This window comes from Beta vulgaris, chromosome 4, assembly GCF_026745355.1.
Source record: "Beta vulgaris subsp. vulgaris cultivar EL10 chromosome 4, EL10.2, whole genome shotgun sequence".
Taxonomy (NCBI): domain Eukaryota; kingdom Viridiplantae; phylum Streptophyta; class Magnoliopsida; order Caryophyllales; family Amaranthaceae; genus Beta; species Beta vulgaris.
In genome coordinates this window covers 11,878,197-11,902,676 of record NC_079205.1, presented here as the reverse complement: position 1 = coordinate 11,902,676, position 24,480 = coordinate 11,878,197, and the positions used below count along the sequence as shown (strand labels likewise).

General features: G+C 36.7%; 1 long non-coding RNA gene across 1 annotated transcript; it reads left to right on the top strand.

The window, feature by feature from the left end:
- The first annotated feature begins 11,847 nt into the window (after positions 1-11,847).
- LOC104908618 (uncharacterized) lies at positions 11,848-14,288 on the top strand. The gene is made up of 3 exons (XR_792215.4): positions 11,848-12,567; positions 13,357-13,424; positions 14,101-14,288. It is a non-coding gene; the product is annotated as an uncharacterized LOC104908618 (long non-coding RNA).
- Positions 14,289-24,480: the final 10,192 nt, after the last annotated feature.

The window sequence follows — 24,480 nt, the reverse complement described above, 5'->3', positions numbered from 1 at the left end:
CTAAGGATGCGCTTAAAAATAGAACGTTGAAGTAGTTCCTACATTTTAGGAACCACAACAACCACTCTATATTTAAGGCGTGTGAACGTGGATAAGTGGTTATGTTTAAGGAAGCCAACTGCCAACAGAATTATCAACGGATACATTGTGGAGAAGTGGCTGAAGCTACGTGGGATAATGGAGAAGATCTTGAGAAGATCATGGAGAAGAATTCGAGAAGAAAAAGGTCCCTACAAATAGAGTTTTGTAATGAGCTCGAAATATACTTTCAGAATTTTATGTAATATTCTTAGAGAAAGTACATTCGGTTTTCTTCTTCTTAGAAATTGATGTATTATAGATTGGGTTGAGTGAATCTAAGTCTGTAATCGTTTTGAGAGAAAAAGAGAAAGAGAAACAGAAGAGAGAAAGAGAAAAGACTTTGAGTGAAGTCAAGGGAGAAGTCAACTGTTCAGGGGGAACAGGCTGACAGAGAACCAGTTCCTAGAGGAACAGAGTTGGTCCAAGTTTAGGTTGTACAAAAGAGTCTTTTGGCCTAAAAGTTATTAAAGAGAATTGTCTCAAAATCTCTCTTGGTCAAGGTTTATCTTCCTATTGGGCCTAGGAAGTTTTCCTTGTAAAAATCTCGTGTTTCTAGTTCTTTCTTAATTCATGCGATTATTTCTTTCTTACTTAATCATTCTTTTATTTCCGCAAAAAATTTGAAAATCTCTCCAACTACAATTCACCCCCCCTCTTGTAGTTGCTTAAGTGTTCGTCCAAGACTAACACTTTATAAGCTAATAAGAGCTAAGGGTTGATCATAGTTTGGCTCTTGTTGAACATATTCATATTTTGATTGAATATCTTCAATTTCAAGGATGTCCTCGACTTCGTCAATGAGAATCGCTTCTGGTCTTTTATCTCTTGGTGAGTTTGTGACTCAAGTTGCAGAGCAACTCAATTTTGATAGTAGGAACTGATATTAGAGAGTGCCTAATAAAAACAAAATCAGGAGATGTAATTAAACAAACTTCCTCATCTGCTTGAACCATTTCATAAGTGTCACCATTCCATAAGATTAAGACTTGATGGAGTGATGATGGAATAGCATAGTTGTGATGTAACCAGTCTCTTCCTAGTATGTCATTATAATTAGTATCACTTTGAACTACGAAGAAACTAGTATAAGTAGTTTTAGTTTCTACCTTTATCTTTAAGATTGTCATTCCTTCCACTTATTCTGATAAACCAAAAAAATCGATTATGTTGATTTGTATATTATGCAAATCCTTCCTATTTTTTCCTAGATTTCTAAACACAGAGAGTGGCATAATATTAACTGTAGCTCCAGTGTCTACCAATATTTTACCTAAATGAACTCCCTCGAAATCAAAATTTAGAAATAATGCTTTGGTGTGCTTTTTATTAACATCAGCTGGCCTAAAGATTTTATCTATGATTAATTTCTCTAGGTTAGGTTTTAGAGATGTCTTGTTAGGTCCTTTCTTATGAGGTACATTTAATAAGATGACAAACTTCAAAAAGAGATAACTTTAAATTTAGCTTCCCTTTTTCCTTGTCAACTTTATCTGCCCATGATGTGGTATTGGCCTGGGAGTCTGATTGGTCCTCTAACTTTTTGAACTCCGAGTAGCATGACCATATTACACTGTACGTTTTGACCCTCTCCCATTTCTGTTTGAGGCTCATTCATCAGTGGGTCTCCATCCAACATCAAGTCATTTTCTGACACAAATAAGTCTAAATCCTCATATCCAAACTCTGATTCAAAATCCTCATTAAAGTCATTTCCCTGTATCTCTTTCATAAGAGGGTCACCTCCTTGAGGCTGCTGGCCATCAGTCTTTGTAGATGATGCACCAAATTGTTCCTCTTCTAGAGGTAACAATTTACTCATACTAGCTTGTAGCGCCTCTTCATCTGTTCTTATGTTTGCAATAAGGGACTCCTGTACATTTTGTGTAACACCCCTCTGGGGACCACGAGCCCGCTAGTAGATATTGTCCTCTCTGGGCCCTAGCCTGCAAGGTTTTGCTTTGGAGTGGGAACGGCCCACCCAAAAGGCCTCTACTAGGTTGAGGTATCCACCTCTATATAAAGAAGGCTTTGTTCTCCTCAACTTCCGATGTGGGATGGCTTTTACTCCCTTTCCGGAAAGGGAGTAAAAGCCATCCCACATCGGAAGATGAGGAGAACAAAGCCTTTTTTATATAGAGGTGGATACCTCAACCTAGTAGAGGCCTTTTGGGTGGGCCGTTCCCACTCCAAAGCAAAACCTTGCAGGCTAGGGCCCAGAGAGGACAATATCTACTAGCGGGCTCGTGGTCCCCAGAGGGGTGTTACAGATGGTATCAGAGCCAGGGCCCAATTCCATGTCCTGTCGTGCCTTCGAGGACGCAGACACCCTTTAAGGGGGGTGGGGAAAGGGAGTAAAAGCCATCCCACATCGGAAGTTGAGGAGAACAAAGCCTTCTTTATATAGAGGTGGATACCTCAACCTAGTAGAGGCCTTTTGGGTGGGCCGTTCCCACTCCAAAGCAAAACCTTGCGGGCTAGGGCCCAGAGAGGACAATATCTACTAGCGGGCTCGTGGTCCCCAGAGGGGTGTTACATTTTGAGTGCTAATTTGACCCCGTGCTGAAGCAGCTTTTGCACTCAGCTCTTTCATCTTTGATGTCCTACTTTTGAGCAAATTTTGGACATTTTTTGTAGTAGCATTGGCTTAACTACTGGTTTGATTTTTACCTCCCTTGGTCCCCATGGGACTTGGCCCTTCTTTTAGTTTGGGCACAGGAGTTTGACTTGGTTCCCTTTGTTTTCCTTTTGAGGAAGGGCATGGACTCGGGATATCATATTTTCTTGGTCCTTGACTTCTGGACATTTTTTGAAATGGACGTTGATAAGCAGGCACATAAGCAGTATCATATGGGATGATCTGAGTTCTAACCATTTTAAAAGTTAGCCTGTCTGCACTCTGTGAGCATATTTCATTCCTCGGAGCTTTCAACCCTTCTTTTTCCCTAGTCTGCAATGGGAATTTCTAAGCAGTCTCCTTATAGATTTTATCTCTTTCCTCATGCATCTCCATGTTTGGAGTTGGGTTGGACTTAGTAGGCGTCTTAGCTGTGGCTGAGTTGTCCTTATATTGTTCTAACTCCATAGCATGGTGCTCCATATCTGAGACAATTAGTCTTTTGAGACTTTATTGCCTAGTTAGGAATCCTCTGAACACTTAGCATTGGTATGTTGTATGTGACCCATTCATGTGCCATCTGCACATATCTTCCATCCCTTCCTCATTGGCTATTTTTGGCATAACCAATATTCCTTCATCGAGCAATCTGTTGAAGATTTGGCTACCTACTTCAGTAGTTTGAGATGTCTGGAAAGTAAGAGTAAACGCATTATTATCCTCTGCCATACCATATAATAGTTCAAATGGTTCATCCATTCTAACTACATTCACATCTTCATCATCAAGAAGCATGATAGTTTTCTTAGCAATTTCATCCCGGATTTTGTTTCTAAAAATAATACATTCAGAAGTATCATGAGAACTGCATCATGCCATTTATAGTATTTTTTACCCTTAACTTCTTCAGTAGTTCTTACTTTATGTCTCTCTACCAGTTTTATCTTTTTGTTCAGACAAAGATAGAATTAGTTTTCTTGGCATCAGAAGTATAGGTCATCTTTTGTCCAGATTTCATGTCCTTTGGTGCCATAAATTATTTCTTCTCTAAAAGAGAACATTTATAAGGAACTCCCTTAATGATTTCTGCCACATCCACTTCTTGTGCAGTCTCAAAGTGGAAGGGATATTCATTCTGAGCAAAGAAGCTCTGGTGCCTTGCTGCACTTTCAGCTTCTAGGTTCCTTTTATACCTTACAGCCAATTCTGCTAATTCAACAAAATTGCTAAAGGCATGACCATGAAATCTTTTCCGAAACAGAATTAACATTCCCTCTTGAGCCATTTGTACAAACTCTCTTTCGAGAATGCTGACATGACACCTGATCTTGGCCATTTTGAATCTAGATAGGTAGTCTTCCACAGACTCCTCTAACTTCTGTTGGATTCTGCCCAGATCACTTCAAGTCACTTCTAGCTTAGTGCGTGCAAAATGATTTGTAAATTGCACCTGCATATCTTGCCAGGCATGGATAGACTTATGTGGTAAATTAGTGTATCACCAAAAAGCAGTCTCAGTTGGAGACATGGAGAACATTCTAAGTTTTAAGAAATCATCGTCAGCTGCTTGTCTACACTGACAAATTAACCTACCTAAATGTTCTTCAGCAGAAACTCGGTCATTTTCGAAGAACAAGGTAAAGGCAGGTATCTTAAACGTTCTAGGAAATGGACTTGCTCTAGCAATCCATTCAGGGTAAGTTTTTTTACCTATTTGCCTCTGATTTTTCCTAGTGCCTCAACTTGCGCTGCCAATGGATCCTGATGACTTCCTGGGTGTCCCATATTCCCATACCCCATATTTCCTACATGATCATATGCAGTGATAGGATTAGGATTGAAAGATTGATTTTGATAACCTCCAATAAGGATCTCCTATTTTTGCATAAAGGTATGATTGGTTGCTCCTTGTACCATTTGTGGTGGGAATGTATGTCCATTTGTGGGCATCCTTGATGATAAGCACCAGTTGCTTGAGCAAATGGAGATTGGTGCTGACCATACCCTGAAATATTCCCATAATGAGGCGTACCCGCCATAGTTGGTTGGTTAAGAGGCATATAGGCATAAGGTGTACAAGGAATACCAGCCATAGTTGGTTGGTCAAGAGGCGTGTATGTATATGGTATAATATCGTTGCTTGCAACAAAAGTACCTTGTCTTTATCCTCCTTGTGATGATCCAGATTGGTGTATGTTGTCACCAACTTGTCTACCACCCATGAAAAGCGAAGGTTGATGATGTCTTGACGTCTGGTGCCATTCTGGCCACTTCCGCTGCCATTCTGGCCACTTCCGCTGCCATTCCATCACTTCTCCTCAGATTTCCATGATTAATCTCTCCATGGCTCAAGGGTATTGCCTTTGTTTGATTCCCATTGGAGGAAGTTTGTGGATAGCTTGAGATAAGTGGATCTCTAGTTTCAGGATGGGAGAAATCTACCCTTTGAGGGTAACCTATTGGAGGAATGTATGGCGTTGTGCCACAACTTCCCCTTGCTCTATTTAACAAGACCTCTTTTAAGGCTTTAACTAGTTTCTCATTTAACTGATAGTGTTTTTCGACTAGTGGCTCTAAGCGAGTAACTACTTCAGTAGCAAGAGACTTGGACATTGCCATGAAAGTTGCACTCATAATAGGATCATTGATATCTACAAGTATCCTATCAATTTGCCTAGAGTTAATATCTCTATTCTCTTCACTTATCCTTTGGAGGATATCCATGAACACTCTGGCAGAGTCATGGGCTAGAGTTATGTAGTTAAAGTCAAACTGTTGTCTCTGACTCTCTCTAGCTCCTAATAGCAAATTCTTTACTACCTCCGTGAACTTTCCATGCATTTAATGTACAAGTCCACGACCAGTTTTACTTGGAGATGAGTTCTCCCTTTGTGGGGTATCTCCAACTTACTCCTTATGACTATATGATGAACTGGTTTACCATTGTTACCATACACCCTTGTCTCTAGAGGAATTTAAGAACTAGTTTCCATGGTATGGAAACTTAGTTCATCATGAGCAACTTCCTTATTATTCTTAAAACTTGTTTTCGGCATTTTAATAAATTAAAAACAACTATTTTTACGGTAAGTTTTCAAAAGTACAAAAAAAAAACTTCAAAATTTTATTATGAATCTTCTCATCCCACTGTGGTCGCCAAAAAACTTGTTGGTGCAACATCAGTTTGTTGACCTTGCAAACAAGTTAATGCACATCCAGTAGTTTGATCCTGGATGCCTTGGGAGGCTTAGTCCCTCGGGGTTACTTCAAAATTTTATTATGAATCTTCTCATCCCACTGTGGTCGCCAAAAAACTTGTTGGTGCAACATCAGTTTGTTGACCTTGCAAACAAGTTAATGCACATCCAGTAGTTTCTTTCATATTTTATCTGAAATATAATTCGAAATATAATTTGAAATTTCTTTCATATTTTTATTTTTATTTGAAATTTCTAATGTATAAATAATTATATCACATATTGACATATAACTGTATTATATCTTTGATTGGCCTTTGTGCTGTTTAATCCAAGTCCCTCTATATCCAAATAAACTTTTCAGTATTCCAGCTTCACTCACCTCTGAATCGACTCATGAGCTGTAATGGTTTATTATTTCCAAACAGCTTACAATATATGATTTAAATGACCGTGGCAAGCAATATCATTGACAAAAGCAAAAAAATTATAGACTGATTGCATGAGGAAAATGCATCAGTTCTCCTTCATAAACCTTGCATAATAATATGGGTGTCAACTCACCAAAAGTTTTGCTATTTTTTCACCGACAAAGTACTGTAATTTCATTTGCCTGGCAACATACTGTAAGTTCATTTGCCTGGCAACATACTGTAAGTTCATTTGCCATGTGTTGGGATTGGAATCAGGAAAATAAATGGACTTGCCAAAATTAAAAATGGTTGCATTCTTTCTCTTTCTCTAGCTTGCGCTTGCTATATGTCTGCATGAAACCTGCGCTTTGTTGCATATGTTAAAACATTAACATATTTAGATCTACCAAATCAGTATAAAATGTCTTCTATGCGATATCATCACTCCCATATTGGTTACATTTTGGATTTCAAAATGGCAATAAAAATAATTTATCAATCATGCATGATTTATGCTAATTGCCAATAATCAACCATAATTTCGGGTATTAATTAGCCAATTAACCTGAATATCCGAATTTGACATAACATTTTCAAATAGTAAAGATTTATCATGCATGATCACTAAAAAAACATAACTTATGGTAAGGATTTGAATTTCTGAATCAGCCTTAATTTTGCCTATATTAATTGCCAATCAATCTTAATTTCGAATTTCTAAAATACATATTTTAATTGCCAATTGACAACTAATTTCCGATTTTCAAATCCTTACTAATTAAAAGAAAAGTCAAACATTTATTAGGTGTCAGTCATATACATAATTTGATTTCGTAATCTTAGGAATTTGATTTCTTTATTTCAGGCAATAGATTGATCAAGGTGATTGATATCTAATATATAGGCAATAAATATGATCAACCGAGACATGTCCATTGATTAAGAACCAAATTATGGCAAATATTGATAATTGAGATCAGTTGATGATTGATATTAAATGCATAGATCTCTTATTTGTTCGTTCATAATTTAGGTATTATATTATGTTTTTATTCAGGTAATATAACTATATAAAGCCTCATAGTATCCATTGCATCAGTAAATATCTTCTAACAGATAGGGGAACACACATTAGCAGTTTTCAAGGTCCTTCATCGCATCTTTTGGTGTCATCAAAGATTCTGCAAAAAGAAAAGATGCATCAACAACCGTTGGAAAATCAGATCATGTGGAAGTCAAGTAACACACAACTATAAAAAGCGTAGATTTTTATAAAGCCTAGACTATTGAATTTAATCTTTATTATAATGGTGAAGGATCAGAGTTTATTGCACGGAGAATACTCCAATTAGTTCTACAACATAGGATTTCAATTACAAATATTTTAGAAATCATCATAGTGTACCAAGGATGAAGGATCATGCTTTTATTTTGAATATTCAGCCTAAGGCGTCAACACCCTAAACTATAATGCGGGTGCACCAAACAACCCTAACTACAACTTATAGCCAGAACATCCCAAAGTACTGACTTGGGTACAGTATGTATCATAAATGAGTTTGGTGCCTATAATTCTCACCGAATTCTCTCCCTTTCTTATTTTCTTTTTTAACCCAAATTTTTTTACTTAAACAAAAAAAAGCGTGTGCCTCCATTTTCTCCTTCCTTAATCGAACAAAAAGATTTTCTTCCCAAATGCATCCTAAATTATATAACAAAAATGAGCTCAGCTTCATCTTGAAGTTTCAAGAAGAATTCAAATAACAGTTTAGATAATGATATTGTCGACATTGAATGCCCGCAATAGTCCAAACAATTTGGAAGTTCAACCACAATCAATGAAAAAAGTTCTATGATTACCCAATATCTAGCACACTTATAGCCAGTGAAAATTCCGATCACGACCTCATTTCTGGTATGGACGACACCCAAGTCCATACTTTGGGGTGTTCGGGCTATAAGTCGTAGTTGAGACTGCTTGGTGCACCCACGCTATAATTCAGGGTGTTGAGGTCAATTTTGCCTAAAAAAATTATTTTTTCAAAAGGAAAAAGCCTCCAAAACCTTTATTTCTATCTTATTTTGTCTTCCTTATTTCAGGGATTGTAAATTGACCAATGAGGTTTTATTCAAAGTCAACTGCGATGGCGTAGGAAAACAAGCCAAAATAAGGCAAAAGTGGGCGAGGAAGGAAGGTCCGAGGCACCTGTAGTCATTATTAAGCACCCTAGGGCCCCCAGGATGGCTCGGGACGAAAAAAGTTGGCACGCCTGGAGGAGTCGAAAAATGTCCCGAAAACGTGAAAAAGCGTAGATTATAGGCCACGGCTCCGGGATCCCGTCAGGGCTTGGTATCGGTGCTCATGAGAGGCACCCAAGGTTTGTGGTAGTCCCTTAGAAGGCACACCCCTGCCGTAAAAGGGAATTCGATACCATCCAGAGGCCCTACGGGGTAAAGCGAGGGCATTGGAAAGCGAGCCAAAATAAGGCAAAAGTGGGCGAGGAAGGAAGGCGCGAGACACCCATAGCAGTTATTAATTATATAACACTTTAATAATTCAAAGATTGTTGGTCATTTTCAAAACATTATGGAATTTTGATAGTCCTACTAACAATTTTGAACAAATATGAGAGAATTAATTACTTCCTCCGGTTCTAAATAAGTGCAACATAGAGAATTGGCACACAAACCAAGACATCTAGAGAGAGAAAGTTGGCGACCATAGTTAAAAGAGGGATTAGGCAACTTAATAAAACACTAAACTAATTACCCAACAACTCTGCCCCACCACCTTCCACCTGTCACCCACCACTACGCCACCACCGACCACCGCCACCACAACCGAAAAACCTCTCCCCAAACTTGCCCACCGGAAACCACCCTTCCTACCTGCCCACTGGAAAACCACCCTCCCCCAAACCTGCCCACCAAAAAACCCCATTTCCCCTCCCCAATAACGAAACCAACCCTCATCGCCTTCTAAACCACCCATGAAACCACCTTTTTAACCGAATGCATCAACCACCACCACCACCGGGCATCTTCTGTCTCTCCCCATCACCACCATTGCAGCAACACATCGACCACCATCAATTATCCAGAAAACATAATTCTACTTAGATATCGAACCCAGAAAAACCAAATAATTTTTCTCCAATTTCACACACGAATTAGTCAATAAACCCTTAAAACCCCCCAAAGTAAGCAACACATATGCCAATTCAAACCCCAATAAATTGTCAAATGAGTGGCCCTTGGTGGCGTCCGGTTGGTGATGTCGGGTTCGAGTTGGCACGAAGAACCCAGATGCCAATTTCACACACGAAGAACCCCTGGTATTAAGGATGGTGGTGGTGCCAGTTGGTGGCGTCAGGTTGTGGGTGTTGTGGTGGTGGCATCGGGTTGGTGTGTTATGGTGGTGGCGTCGGGTTGGTGGTGGTGTGGGTTGGTTTGTTGAGTTGAGGAGAGAGAGAGATGGGTGGCTGAGATGAGGGTGGGTAGGTTGATTGATAGATAGTTTTTAGGTAATTGGTAGATGATAGATTAATTAAGTGGTTGAGGAAATTAAGTAATGGCATTTACGTAAATAAAAGAAAAAAACTTTTCATTTTGAGTTATGTTGCATTTATTATGACATTTCCTAAAATAGAAAATGTTCCACTTATTTAGAAGAAGTATTATATTACAGATTCCCATAATATTTGATACCATAAGTTAGAATTTTATAATAGGGTTTTTTCACCAGGTACCCCTGTGGTTTTCCAAAATTCATGGGGTACCCCTGGTTTTAAAAAAATGCACCAGGTACCCTTATTATTCAAGTTAAATGCACCAAATACCCTTAATGACTAATGGTGTTAAGTTTCCGTTAGTCATTAGGGTTAATTAACTTTCTAACCCTAACATTAAGCCCTAATCTTTACACAACCCCTCCCCCACCCCTACCTCACCCACGCAGCCCCTACCCCTCCGCCTACCCCTCCCCCACCCACCCACCCAGCCCCCTACCCCTACACACCCATGCAGCCCCCACCCCTCCCCCACCCACGCAGCCCCCACCCGTCGAATTCCCCCCTCCCCACACCCACACCCACCCCCACCCCGTCGAAATTTCTCCTTCTTCATTTCTTTTTCTCTCTCCTTCTTCTTCATTGATTTTTGATTTCGAAAATGGTTTCGAAAATGTTTTCAAAATTTGTTTTCGAAAATGATTTCAGAATTGGTTTTCGAAAATGATTTCGAAAATCGTTTTCGCAAAAGGTTTTCGAAAACTGATTTTCGAAAATGGTTTTCGAAAATAATTTCGAAAATGGTTTTCTAAAATAATTTCGAAAATGGTTTTGAAAATAATTTCGAAAATGGTTTTGAAAATAATTTCGAAAATGGTTTTTGATTTAGAAAATGTTTTTAAAATTGATTTTCGAAAATGTTTTCAAAATCTGTTTTAGAGGGTGCAGGGTCTGGTGGTTTTTACAATGCAAGGGAGGTGGTGGTGTTGCTGCTAGGGGAGGGGGAAGCTGCCGGGGGTGGGGTGGGGTGGGGTGGGGGTGGGTTGGGAAATCTTGGGGGATGATGAGGACTGCTGCAGGGGGTGAGGGAGGGGAGGGGTGGTGGTGGTTGGTTGGTGTGGTTTCAAGTCATGGGGTTAGGGTTAGGGTAAGGTTAGAGGTTAGGGTTTAGTTAATCAATTATGGTTTAATTAGGGTTAGAGAGTTAATTAACCCTAATGACTAACGAAAACTTAACACCGTTAGTCATTAAGGGTATTTGGTGCATTTAACTTGAATAATAAGTGTACCTGGTGCATTTTTTTAAAACCAGGGGTACCCCATGAATTTTGAAAAACCACAGGGGTACCTGGTGAAAAAACCGTTTATAATATTATATAAGATGACATGTTTACTGGATATGGTGAAATTATGAAATTGATTTGGTTAATATTATTTTAAAATTTACAACAATGGAGGTGAATTTGTGTAAACAATTTATTACTTGCACACATATTATAAAAGTTGGAATGTACATGACAGAATAATACAGTTATGTGATATATATGAAAACGTGTGTGATGATAGAAAACTTTTGCGAATTGTTCTTATTGATTATAAATTTGTAATATAAGACCCTATTTTGCCAGATGAATGGAAGAAAATCTAGCTAGAACATAAATTTGCTAATTGAAAAGACAAATTTATTTTAGAGTTACCTTTGATTTGGGTGTCTAAAACTTCAAATTTGTCATATCTACAGCATGAGTGGTGCACTTGATGGTAAGGTTGAGCGATGATGGTGAGAAAAAACTGGTGATATAAGAACTCGGAGAGAGAGAGAGGTGAGTTTGATGGGTCAAGGTTTAATTTATAAAGAATAGGATACATGAAACACGTAAAAAATACTTGATAACTAAACGGTTTAATGTATAAAGAAAGAAAGATACGAAGCTCACTAATAGAAGTAACGAACTCTTCAAATTTAAATGTGAATATATGGCTAAAGTTGAAAAAGTATACCGAATAATTGGGTGGATACTAATTCACCATACTATTTTATTTACTTTTTTTTTTGAAATAGAAACTTCATTAATTGATGGCCAAACGACATCTATAATAAGTATTAAAGAAAAAACAATACATAATCAGACAAGATCTGTAACACCCCACAATTTTTGTACCTATTTATATGCTTATTATTTGTATATTAAATATTTTATGAAAGTAAATTAAATTATTTCATTTATGAAAATATTAATTTTTCTCACTTTGGCTTTAGTTCAAGAGTGGTCAAGTAAGTTTTATATTTCTAAAAGAGGTTATCATATATTATATAAGTATACACTTCTAGATTTAGATGGTAAAAGGAAAACAAATAGAAAAGAGAGGAAAAAAAAAAAGGAAAAAGGAGTTTAAAACCAAAAAGAAAGAAAAAGAAAAAGAAAAAAAAAAAAAAGAACAAAGGCTACGGGATTGTAATTCCCAGCCAAAACAAAACAAAAGAAAGGTTTCTTTCTTTTGGTTCACTTCATCTTCTACCCTATTCATTCTTCTCCTATTTCTTGATTCAATACCATAAATTCACAAACTTTGTTGAACGTTTATCACACATCAATCTTCCTTCCTCTAACTTCAACAATACTTGATTTTGTGGGTATTTCAAAGAGTGAAAATTTGGGTTTCAAATTGGACGTTTTTGGGGGCGAATATCGGATTAAAAAAAGGAGTGATTTTCGGGTCTTTTTCTTGAGTAATTTCATCTCTCTATTCAAGTAAGTTCTAATCCTAAGTTTAATTTTCAGTTTTGTTAAAGTTTCAAAGTTTGGGTATATTGTTAAATTAGGGTTCATGACAAAATCGAATTGGGGGAAATTCCTACTATGTGAAATTTGTATAAATGGTTTATATTTCATGTTTAATTCGACTTAGTTAATGTATTTTCGAGTTGGGTTTGCGAAAATATTGTTTCTAAAGTATATTCTAAAATATGTGATATGTGGGATTGTTGTTAATTGCCTAGTTCAAATTATAAGTCATTATTACAGTTGTTGAGCAGAAATTTTGGAAGGTTGTTGGTGTAATCGTGTTAATTGTTGTTGTGGTTGCAATTGTTGTTGTGTTTTGCTCGCTGCTGTTGTTTGGGCGAATTTTCTCATTTATACAGTAAGTTTTAGGCCTTGGTTCCTTCATGAAAGTTGTAGAGCTCGAAAAGCTAATGAATTTAGACACAAGAATTACGTGATTCGGAGTTGTATACTAGAAGTTATGCTTGATGCAAGTTCATGCTGTTTTGGTAGTCTTATATGCGGGTAGTACCGTATGCGTGTAAGGGTAGGTAATGGAGGTTAATAACAGTGATAAAATATTCTATAAATTATTAGTGTGGTATTATGCTTTAACATGTAGAAGTAGTAGTGATCGAATTATGATAGTGGTTTGATAATTGCTTATTAAGTATATTGTTTATATGATGGTATAAGTAGTTTTGTCTTGGATTGAGTTGAGTCAACTCTAGGTATATGATAAATGACTTATACTATATATATATTATTGTATTGTAGATCACGGGTTTGTAGAGGAACCCTTTTGACTTGTAATTGAGATTGGTTGATAGTGGTTTGCTAATAAGGTAAGATTTCATACTAAGCTTGTACAGTTTATTACAGAAAGTATTTCATATTGATTTGTGATTTATATTGAGTTTGGAATCGTTTTTGCGATGCTATTTATGGAGCATTTAAATTGTTTTGACGATGATTTTATATCAAAATAATTTATGAGACGATTTAAGATATTATTAAAAGGAGGAAGTTCCTCACCCTTACGAGGGTTTATAGAGTTTTATTGTGGGGTTGCCGGTAAGCGGTATTCTCCGAGTTTGGAAGTATGTTGAGTTAACAGTGTCTCAACAATATATTTTAGTAGTTGGGAGTATGTTGATCAATACTCTTGCCATTTGTCTTCCTTCTTGGTACGTTATCAAGTTAGGGGTATGCATACTAGGGACTTTGGTGTTTACCTTATTTAGTGAGCCTAGCTAGCTCATTGGATTTTTATTACTTCCTACTCACATATTTCAAAGGAGTTATATTTGAAAGTTTTACAAAATGGTTTAGAAAGAAAGTAAAGTGGATTTGAATTATTGAAGATTGTCTATTATATTCAAGTTAGAATGTTGTACAATTGAAATGATTTTGTGGAATACTATGTATGTATTCCACCTGCACATTGGATAGTTCAAAGGTATTATTGGTATGAAATCTTGCTCAGCCTTTTGGCTGATATTACATGTCTTCAATGTGCAGGGCTTGATGGTGACTAGCTTATATTGGGGTGGAAGCGTTGATTTCACCTAGATGTAGATTTATTAAAGTTAAGACTTCCGCTGCAATAGTTTAGAATTATGGTTTGTTATAGGAGCGTATTAATTAATTACATTTCCTTTTAGTTGTAATAGTTAATAATTAATTTATGTATTAGTAGTAGTACCTTTCGCCTTGCTGTTATTAAATGTTTAATAACTGCGGCATAACAGCTCTTGAATTGTCCATGCTTTGTACTATAATATGTTTTCTAAATAAAGTGGAAATTCAGGGTTGTTACAAGATCAAATCAAATTCGTCTTCGAATAAACTACAATGAACCAGATCGAACAATACAGCACAACCCCCTTATATTTACTGGATCACGCAGCTATTGATGGGAAAGTCTATCATTCTGACATAGTTTGGGGAAGAAAATTCTTGATTTAACCATTTTGACCGCATCCGAATTTCCAATACTTCGATGTTGATGGTCTTGAACTTCAACCAATTGGAACAATTTCTCATGCCAATTTTTAAACTTCCACGTGGGAAGAGAATAAAACCAAACTCCCATAAAATGAGAGAAAGAACCCAAAAATTGGGTAGAAAACTCTCAAAAAGAGACATAATGGAAGATTATTAATAACAAAAACAATGAAAATTAGAAAAAAAAAAAGAAGAATTGGGAGCATGCCACCATCAAAAGGATTATGGCAGCCCCAAACTAGAAGAAAAATGATTAGGGTTTTTTAGGAGAGAGATGAGAGGAGGAGGGTAGGGTTTTTTTTAAGCACAACTGCAAGAAAAGGAATATTTTATTAACTTAATAATTTTTATTATGTTACAACCCAACAAAATGGTTATCTAAGATAGGCGTTTTATATTCAATTAGTAGATTATACACCAAGGTGTAGGATGAGGAACCTACACCTTGTCCAAGACGCACAATGAATAGAATAAAACGCAGGCTTCTCGTAAAGGCATGAAGACCAATGTACATGGTATCAGTTCAGAAATGTACATGGGAAAGTTTACAAAAGAAACTGATTTGACCGTTACTATTCACCAATTAATAACTGATTTGATGTCAACTGCAAATCACGTCGCCCCATATACTGTTCATCATATTTCTACTTTTCACACTCAACCTCCATATTTCATTCATCACTTTCTCTCTCTACCATTTTTCTCACTCTATCAATTTCTCTCTCTACATTTTCTCTCACCACCACCGCAATTCTCACCAAAAAAAACCCAATACTTCTTGCAATTCACACCATAAATCTCCAATTACCACCATAAAAATTCGATTGCACCATTCCACAACATTGTGCTCTAGCGTTTATGGACAGTAGCGACAAAAAAAATCCAAAACAACGACGACAACCACCGCAGACAAGAAAACCACGGCAACCAAGGCAAGCGAAAAAACTACCTTGCCCAACACCCCTCAGAATCATTCCTCCATCTCCTTAACTAACTATGGGTGAAGATATTATGTAAGTTTGTACAATTTCGTTTCTTTAATTTTAAATTTACGTATTTGAATTTTGGTGAAGAAATTGAGTACTCATCATTGTGGATTGTTTCAAATTGTACTAAAAATTGTTTTTTGGTACTTCGCATGTCTGTAATTTTGGTTGTGCATTGATAAAAATTTTCATTGTGTGATGCGCATTGTACATTAAAAAATTTTGGTTCAATTTCGGTAGTAATTGAATTTTTTTTGTTTAGGGTTTATGTGGTGTACATTGTGTGTTGCGAATTGTACTTCGCATGTTAGTAATTGAACAATTTTGTTGCTGATTGTAATAATAATGTACATTGTGTGTTGCGAATTGTACTTCGCATGTCCGTTCTTCTTCAATGGTGGATTTTGATATTGGTAATTTGATAGGTTGCATGATCCATTTTGATACAAACTGGTACCAATTTCTATGAAATATGTTAATCAAATCATTGTACACTGAGTTATATCTACTTGTACATTACTGAAACTTGGTTGTTCTTTATTCAAGCCGTTATGTACAATGGGACATGTCCTTATTTAATGTACATTATACTAAATTGATTGTACATTGGATGACAATGTATTTCTTGTACATTTTACTTGAAAGTACAATGGGACACTTGCTTAGTTATTGTACATCAGCCTTTTATTGTACAATGGGACACTTGCTTAATTAGTTATTGTACATCAGCAAAACTATGATCTATGTGTTTGTACAGTCTTGACTGTATTATTGTTCAATAACTAAATGGCCAATGTACAATAACAACCCTCCAATAGATTCCACCACAACAACTGAACAGCAAACAGGACCCACACCTGCAACAAATAGGTAAGTACACTAATTCATCACACTGTTGTACACTGTGTTATGTCCAATGTACATTCTTTTATACTGATAAGCAAACAGAACCCACACCTGTTATTACTCTTATTGGCTAGTTGTACATTATTAGAACCTGTACTCTATTGGAAAATTGAACTATCTTGCTTTGTTGTACATTATTGACTGTTTCGTTGTTCAATAACTAAAGGCCAATGTACAATGACAACCCTCCAATAGGTCCCACCCTAAGAGAATCTAATGAACATCAAACAGGACCCATACTTGAAACAGAGAAGTAAGTACACTAATTCATCACAATGTTGTACACTGTGTGATGTTCAATGTACATTCTTCTATACTGATAAGCAAGCAGAACCCACCCCCTGTTATTACACTTATTGGCTAGTTGTACATTAGTAGAACCTGTACTCTATGGGAAAATTTAACTATGTTGCTTGCTTATACATTCTTGACTGTTTTGTTGTTCAATAACTAAATGTCAATGTACAATGACATCCCTCCAATAGGTCCCACCACAACAGAATCTACTGAACAACAAACATGACCCACACCTGTACTTGTTGAAGAGTAAGTACATTTTTGCTTGCTTGTACATTCTTGACTTATTGGCTAGTTGTACATTAGTAGAACCTGTAGTCTATGGGATAATTTAACTATGTTGTTTGCTTGTACATTCTTGACTGTTTTGTTGTTCAATAACTAAATGTCAATGTACAATGACAGCCCTCCTATATGTCCTACCACAACAGAATCTACTTAACAGCAAACAGGACCCACACCTGTACTTGTTGAAAAGTAAGTACATTTTTGTCTTTAGTCCTAGCTTGTACATGTGTGTTGGCATTACTGTTCATGTTGGAATGTTTTGCCCACATTGATAGGTCCACCACAACAGGTTCTACTGAGAAGCAAACAGATCCTACCAATGTTTCTGATTCCACCACAGCTGAGAAGTAAGTACACTATTTCCTCAACTGTTGTACGTTGTGTGAAATGCAATGTACATTTTTTTTCACTTTTTTGTACTTTATAAATATGATCTCATGCTCTGCGGTTCATGTACATTCTATAAACTTTGATGTACAATGGCAGGCAACCTACTATTGAACAAGAGACAACTCCACCTAGTTTGACATGTAAGCGCTTGTACACTGATATTCTACTTGTACACTGACCATTGCCTTAGATTGTACACTGACCATTGCCTTATTGTTCATTGACAAAAATGTAAATTGTATTGTGATCATTGGCACGTTGTACATTGGTAAATGTTAATTGTGGGTCCTACTAGGGATAAAATGTACAGTGCATTTACCAAAAACAAAATTATTGTTCACTGTTTACTGTTTGCTCCTAAAATTACAGCCCTCCTTTGACTGAAAAAGAACAGATTCCTACTGAAAATGAACAAATTCCTACTGAAAATGAGGCAATTCCAACCAATACCGAGATGTAAGTTGTTGTATATTGAAATTATACTTGTGTTCATTACAATCCATACATGTTCATTGTTCTTTGTTAAACTAGTTTATTTGTGTAGCATTTAGTGTACATTGAAAGTCATACATGTTCATACTGTTGAACCTTTGTACAATGCCTTTATCATGTTGTACATTACTGAAACCTTATTGTACACTATTAGCTTATTGAACGTTCATTATACATTTGTTATATCTTTGGTGTTCACTGTTTCAAGCATAAATGTACACTATGTTATTGTACAATGTTCTTTTGCATTGGTATTAGCATAAATGTTCATTCTTTGTACATTTTTAATTACATAAATGTACACTCTATTTACCAACTTTCACACTACCTAAACAGAATTCTTGCCCCTATTTACTGTTTGCTCTTAAAATTACAGTCCTCCTTCGACTGAGAAAGAACATACTCCTACTGATTCAAGCACCACCAGAACAACTGATAAGTAAGTATATTTTGATTGTACACTACTTACTGTTGTTTTGTTCATTAATGAACGTTTATTGTACATTTCTTAATTACATAATTTTTATCCCATTGCCAGAACGCCTGTTCTTGAGAATGAGGTCATTCCAACCAAGACTGAGATGTAAGTGCTTGTACATTATACTTATGATCATTTAAAGTCATACATGTTCATTGTACTTTGTTAAGCTAAGTGTTTATTGTGTTACAATTGTTGTACAATGCCAGGCCCCCTACTAATGAACATGACCCTATTCAAACAAATACTGAGATGTAAGTTGCAATACACTGCTAATGTACATTGCCTTTATTATACAGTGCCTCTGTCATGTTGTACATTACTGAACCTTAATTGTACACTATTTATTTTTTTAATGTTCATTGTATATTTGTATGAGCGTATATGTTCACTGTTGTAACTTTCTTGTACACTGCCGGGCCCCAAATACCTGAAACTGAAAAAATTCCAAATAATCCTGAGATGTAAGTCCTTGTACATTAATATTATATTCAGGGTACATTGTGGAATATTTGTTGTACATTGTTAATTACATAGATGTTTATTGTGTTACATTTGTTGTACACTGTCAGGCCTCCTACTACTGACTCTGAACCTATTCCAACACCTCCCAGTCCTGAAAAAATACCTGCAGAAGATGAAACATACGATGATGAAGAGTAAGAAATATGTTATATTATATATACTTCATGTGCAATCTAATGTATACATGTTCCTTTCTTTTACCCTAATGTACATTGCATATTGACATGCAGGGTTCCAATTGGTGTGTTGAGGGCCAGGGCGAGGAAAAGTGCCCAAGCGTATGTTCTCTGTACAATACACTTACTTCTTTTATGTTCATGTTTACACCTAACTAAATTTGCACCTACATCTTACAGCACCAACCCCAGTAAGAGAATAAAAATTTCAACTTCCAAGGCTGCCACAACTTCCAAGGCTGCGAAAGGCAAGGCCCCACTTGAAGTAGATACCACAAAGCCTGGGAAGAGGAAAGCCCCAGAGCAGGCCTGAAAATCAGAATTGGCAAGGGCAAGGACAAAACTACAATTGAGAGTTCACCTCTCAAAGAAAAGAAGGATGCTAAGTCCAGGTATAGTGAATGTACAATTAAATATACGTGTTTGTACATTATTTATCCAGTCATGTATATTATTTTATGTATGTTCTACTCTTATTGCATGTATATTAATGAACAATTGCATGTACACTCCGCTTATTTCTGCATGTACATTCTTGTTTGTACCCTGATGTCCAAATTATGTGGGCCTGCATCTACATTCCTTCTGCATCTATTAATTGTTTGATCTTGAATGTACATAACTGTTTAATTCTATGTAAACTATTAATTTGATGATTGTACACTTATGTTTGGTTAAATATACACTTTTGCTATGCCTTATTTGTACATAATGTCAAGCATGTACACTATTATTCTATTGGATATACATGTACAATAGTATTTTCTAAATGTACTTTTTGTGTAATTGAATGTACACTTTTGCTATGCCTTGTTTGTACATTATGTATTTTTCTAGTCAGACTGATTATGTTCTGTGTACGTTGTAATTGGCTAAAATGAACATTCCATTTCTTTGTACATTATGTCAAGCATGTACACTATTATTTTATTGGATGTACATGTACAATAGTATTTATCTGAATGTATTTTTTGTGTAATTGAATGTACACTGTTGCTATACCTTGTTTGTACATTATGTATTTTTCTACTCAGACTTATTATGTTCTGTGTACATTGTATTGGCTAAAATGAACATTGCACTTTCTTTGTACATTATGTCAAGCATGTACACTATTATTTTAATGGATGTACATGTACACTATTATTCTATTGGATGTACATGTACAATAGTATTTTTCTGAATGTACTTTTTTTGTAATTGAATGTACACTGTTGCTATGCCTTGTTTGTACATTATGTATTTTTCTAGTCAGACTGATTATGTTCTGTGTACATTGTAATTGACTTAAATGAACATTGCACTTTCTTTACATGTACATTGTAGTGATTCACCTCCTGATGTGAAGCCCCCACCAAAAAAGGCAAAAAAACATACTGAGCCCTGTGTGAAGGTCGGGCATAGTACTACGCCATTCCAAGCCTTCATCGCTGCTATTGCTGATCAACCTGAGAAGAAGCAAGCAATCATTGATATGGGTTTCGGTGGTCTACTTGAGCTAGACATGCCAAGGAATGACCCCATCTTCTGTGCTAGGCTCATGAGCCGATATTGTATGGGTAGTGGCTCCCTCTTGCTACGCCGAGGCAAGGAAATCGATATCAGGGAAATCGATGTCCACTTGGTGTATGGGATTCCACTAGGAGGCTTGGTCGTTGATGAGACCAAAGAATTGCAGGAGAATGATGCTGACTTTAGGAGTATGATCGAGGACTGGAGGGAATATGTTGGCGTCCGATCCAGAGGGGTTCGCCATACATTTCTACAATGGCGACGAAGCTTGCTGATGCCACAGTGCCAGTTACGGACAAGTGGAAGAGGACCTTCCTAGTGGTGGCCGTTAACTGCTGCATTAAATCAACCCTAAACCCTCAGCCTCTCACAAACTTCTTGTCAGCTACCATTGACATCAACAACATCCCCAACTACAACTGGTGCAAGTACACCACTGAATCATTGCTTCATTCAGCTCGTGCTTGGCAAGAGGATACCACTAGATTCTTTGCTGGTCCTCTGCCTTTCTTACAAGTACACATATGCCACCTAATATTACATTGATATTGTCCATATGCCACTGTCTGCTCTCTTCTTGTGATGTTACTACAGTACTGTACCTTGGAATTGTATTGATTGTTCACTATTTTAGTCCCGTTGTACATTATTGTGAACCATGAGTTTCTTATGTACAATATTTCTTAACTGATTGTTCACTTCCCTTATCTCGTTGTACATTGCTACTAAAATTATATCGATACTGTCCCTATGTCCATTGCTTCTCATAATATGCCATTGTCTTATCTCTTCTTGTATTGTATAGATTGTTCACTATTTTAGTCCAGTTGTCCATTTTTGTGAACCATAAGTTCTGACTGTGGATGACTAAATGTACATTATTACTTAACTGATTGTTCACTTGCGCTGTATAAATGTACATTTTTCATGTCGAATGCTGTAAGTCATGTGCTCTTCTCTCCTGTTGTTGTGCTACAGTAGTGTACATTGCTTTTTATTGATTGTTTGCTGTCTTCTCTGAGTTGTACATTACTGTGAACCATCTGTTTCTAAATGTGAATGACTTAATGTACATTACCCTAAGATTGTCATGTTAATTCGCTATTTGCTATTTGCTCTACTATTTGCTAGGTCTGCTATTTTGATCGTCTACAGAAGGAACTACACAAGCCTCCCCGTCAATTCCCGCTACTCTCTATATGGAAACGGGAAATTATCAAGAGCAGGATTTCTTGGGAATTCATGTCCGGAGTTGGGATAGGGACTGTTCTCCCAAGGATCACTGCTCCCATGCACGGGCAACAAGATGAACAACAACAACAAGTAATCCACCTTCTCTAACATATATTCATAATCTGTTGTTTTGCCATGTATAATGTACATTGTCCTAACAATACTCTACTTCGGCAGCAAAATTTACAACACTAACAACCCCAACAACACCAAGAAGATCAACAACAACAGGTTATCCCTCTTGCTTGTACATATTAAATATATATACTGGTGTACAAAGTAGACGGTTGTGCTGTTCATTGTAATTGTCTTAATGTACACCAGTTTTATCGTGTTGTACATTGTTATTGCCTTTATTGTACATACGGTTTATCATGATGTACAATCTCTCATATAATTTGCCTATGTACATTGGGCTTATAGTCACTTACTTATTTGTTTCAGCAACAACTCCAACAACAACAACGACATCAACAACAACACAATCAACAACAACAGGTAGTTCCTTCTGGTTGTACAAATTATTTTTTATACACATTATTTGTATACACATATAATTTCTGCTTTGAACAATGTACACCACCTTCTTGTACATATTAAATATATATATAATGGTGTACACTGTAATTGTCTTAATGTACACCAGTTTTATCGTTTTGTACATTGTACATTATATATTGCACATCATCTTGTTGTACATTGTTATTGCTTCAATGTACACACGGTTCATCAAGATGTACAATGACTCATCTTAATTGCCTATGTACATTGGGCTTACAGTCATTTACTTGTTTGTTTCGGCAACAACAACAACTCCAACAACAACAACAAGATCAACAACAACAAAATCAGCAACAACAGGTAATTCCTTCTGGTTGTCCAAACTATTTTGTATACACATATAATTCCTGCTTTGAACAATGTACACCACCTTCTTGTACATAATTTCTGGTTGTACATTGTCCATTGTGGTGTTGTACATTGGTTAGTTACTCTTTGTACATTGAGTACTTACAGATTGTATATTGGGATTTTTTGCAGCAACAGCACCAGCAACATCCTGAACAACAACAACAACCACCCAATGACCTTGAGGTGACCCCTTTCTTTTAAAACAAATCTATATGTTATATATTTATCACACATATACAGTATTCTAACAATTTTTTTTTATTTTTCACTCTTGGAAATCAAATTTCATCAATCTTTGTTCCAAGTTCACAGCTAATCTCATTGAGTTGACGGCCTTGCTGAACCAAGGCCCGCATCTCAATTCAGATCCCACTGTTAGCAGCTTTTCCCCATCCATTATTCAGGCCATTTGGACTCGATATGAAAATGCTGCGCAACCTTCAATCAATCCTACTCCCAACCCTTTCCCTGATCAAGGCAACCCCTCAATTTTGAGTCAAGACGCCGCATTTTTCAGCTCCTCGGAGCTTTGGGAAATGGTGGACCAGGCTGTTCAATCACATCTCAAACCGCATGAAGCACCAGGTGGATTTGATGCCCCAACTTTCAGCCTGGACTTGGAGTTAGGCATGGGCAGGCCTCCACAACGACAAGATCAACCATCTTCCTCATTTTCCCCATCTCTGTCGCTGGGTGATTTTTTCAAAGATCGCGAGGACCTACATGTTGATAAAATCTTCCAGTCCAACAAGCCTAACACTGATCCGCCTCAGGGGTAATCCCTATGTGGACTAACTTTCATACTGTACTCTTGGCTCATTGCCCCAGTATTTTCACTAATTCACTAACATGAACTAGTTACATTTGTTCCCTGGATATTTCCTTTGTGTGAGTGTTTTCTTAGTAGACATATGCCAATGGTTTTTAATATATTTATGATTGGATTTACCCCAGTTTCAACGCTGAAGTAGGTGTCTTTGCACAACAACCTCACATCCCATCAAATGAAAGGTATCTAGTTCATTTGATGTCTTGTTTGATATTGTACATTCTACTCCCCTGTATGTTCATTGGTTTGTTGTGGTTATTCATTGTACTCCCCTGTATAATCATTGGTTTGTTGTGGTTGTTCATTGTACTCCCTTGTATGTTCATTCTACTACACTAACTTGTAACATTCTACTACTCTACTTATTGTACCCTGTGTTGCTTACTAATGATCATTGTGATCAGTAACATGATCTTTGTGCTTTAGCTCAAATGATGATCATCTTGTGTTGTACATTGAACACTCCATGATGTTCAGTAGTTTACTTCGGTTATTGAATGTGTTAGTTACTCCCCTTTATGTTAATTGGTGTATTGTGATTGCTCAGTAACGTGCAAATGATCAATGCACCTGTTCTTACCTAATTATTGTTTATTGTGTTAATGAACATTGTGATCTATTATATTGTCCAGCTAATCTAATGCTAATTTATTGTTGTATATTCTACTCCCCCTGTATGTTCATTGGTTTATTTTGGTTGTTCATTCTACTCCCTGAATGTTCATTCTACTCCACTAACTCCCTATGCTCAATGCAACTGTTCTTCTTTGATCACTGTACTCTTATTATTGTACACTGTGTTGCTTCCTAATGATCATTGTGATCAGTTATACGTAACCATCTTAGTTAGCTTATATGATTGCTCAATAG